The sequence below is a fragment of the Psammomys obesus genome, unplaced genomic scaffold, assembly GCF_907164565.1.
Source record: "Psammomys obesus unplaced genomic scaffold, mPsaObe1.curated_primary_1811, whole genome shotgun sequence".
In the NCBI taxonomy this organism is placed as follows: domain Eukaryota; kingdom Metazoa; phylum Chordata; class Mammalia; order Rodentia; family Muridae; genus Psammomys; species Psammomys obesus.
In genome coordinates, this window is record NW_026589772.1 from 158,132 (window position 1) to 160,469 (window position 2,338).

General features: G+C 35.8%; 1 pseudogene; it reads left to right on the forward strand.

Annotated features, from left to right (window-relative positions):
• Nucleotides 1-950: 950 nt before the first annotated feature.
• Nucleotides 951-2,015, forward strand: LOC129675406 (zinc finger protein 431-like; annotated as a pseudogene).
• Nucleotides 2,016-2,338: the final 323 nt, after the last annotated feature.

Consider the following 2,338-nt stretch of genomic DNA (forward strand, 5'->3'; position numbering starts at 1 on the left):
GGATACAGTCTTATAATATGACCTCAAGACATATTATTAACTCTGGCTATGAAGTCCAGCAAAATTTCTATTCTTTTTGAATGTAAGATATATTTATTATGTTGCATGTCCAGAGTCCACTATTAAGGATAGAACTGCTAAATACAGCTAAACTTTGCAGGATTTATACTGTTAAAAATATAGATTTTATTCTGGTTTAGTTTTTGTGCCTAGAGACTTGGAAAGGAAAAGATGTAGTACAAATTTGATGGTTCAGTGTGTGAAGACAGATATTAACTGGAATGGGGGAAGGGGCACTGAGATCTTTACCTGGTTGTTAAGCTTAAAAGATGCCCATTGAGGCTAGATTCCTAATGGAGTACAATTAACACAGAAGAAAACTTCAAGTGTGAGGTCTACACACTAATCACTCAATCAAAGGTAGTTCATCCTGTAAACGTAATTCATTAAAAATAACTGTATTCAACCATGAGGTCCCAAAAAACTAGAGCTACTTCTGTCTCCAGAAATAACTGGCATCATCAGATCATGGTTGTTAATACCCTGGTATCCCGTCTCAAGTCTTAGCCTCCCCTGCTTTCATCAGTAAGAACTGTAGTTCATACATATGATGTGGCCAGATTCTGTGTTGAATTATATCTTGGTGGTTTTCCAACTGAGTGCTGACCACTTTTAGCATATCTTCTTTTTATATATATGTTTTGAAACTTGCTAAGGGAAATTAAAAACAAAACATATCTACAAATTACTGAGTAAAGCAGATCACCACCATGAAACCTTAGTTTTTCATAAGTAAAACAAACAGCTAAATTATTGATACATTGAAAACATAATTGAGCGGCTGCATGTTTGCTCTGTAGCTGAGTGAGGTTGAATGGTTGGTGTGCTCTGGTATAAGCATTTCTGCTGTGCGCAGTGAGGAGATTTCAGACACATTTCAAAGTTGCAACATGAATGCATTGACCTACAATGATGTGCATGTGAACTTTACTTGAGAAGAATGGGCTTTGCTGCATCTTTCCCAAAGGAATCATTATAAAGATGTGATGCTGGAGACCTACAGGAACCTCACTGCTATAGGCTACAGTTGGGAAGATGATAATATTGAAGAGCATTGTTAAAGTCCTAGAAGACATACAACGTGTGAAAACAATCATACTGGAGAGAAACCCTCTGAAGATATTCAATATGGTGAAGTCTTTATACATCACAGTAATCCTCCCAGGTATAAAAGAAGGTGTACCCATGAGGATCGCTATGAATGTAACCAATATGGTAAAGGCATTGCACATAACAGTCGTCTCCTAAGACATAAAATGACACATATTGGAGAGAAACTTCATGAATGTAACCAATGTGGTAAAGCCTTTGCATGTAACAGTCATCTCCTTATACATGAAAGAATTCACATTGGAGAGAAACCTTATGAATGTAACCAATGTGGAAAAGCTTTTGCACAGAGCAGTCATCTCATCCTACATAAAATAACTCACACTGGAGAGAAACCTTATAAATGTAACCAATGTGGTAAAGCCTTTGCACAGAGCAGTCATCTCCTAATACATAAAAGAACTCACACTGGAGAGAAACCTTATGAATGTAACCAGTGTGGTAAAGCCTTTGCATGTAACAGTCATCTCCTAATACATAAAAGAACTCACACTGGAGAGAAACCTTATGAATGTAACCAATGTGGTAAAGCCTTTGCACAGAACAGTCAGCTCCTACTACATACAAGAACTCACACTGGAGAGAAACCTTATAAATGTAACCAATGTGGTAAAGCCTTTGTATGGAACAATCATCTGGTAGTACATAAATGAACACACACTGGAGAGTAATCTTATAAATGTACCCAATATGATAAAGTGTATGCATTTAAGTGTAGTCTCTTAAAACATAAAAAAACACACATTGGAGAAAAACTTTATGAATGTAATGAGTGTGGAATCACCTTTGTACAACACAGTCATCTCCTAATACATAAAAATGCATGTTGCAGAAAATCCTTATGAATATAACCAAAATCATAAAGGCTTTTCATATAAGAGTAATCTAGGACTAGAACATGTACTGGAGTGAAATCCTATGAATGTAATCAGTGTGTCAAAGCCCTTGCATGCCATAATAAGTACATAGAAGAATACACATTGGATAGAAACTTCATGAATGTAACCAATGTGTAAAGCCTTTTGATGTAATAGTAACCTATGACATAAAGAACACATACTGGAGAGAAACCTTATGAATGTAACCAATGCGGTAAAACCTGCTCTTCACAATCATCTTTAAAGTCATGAAAGAATTCATATTGGACATAAAAAAAAACACATACTTG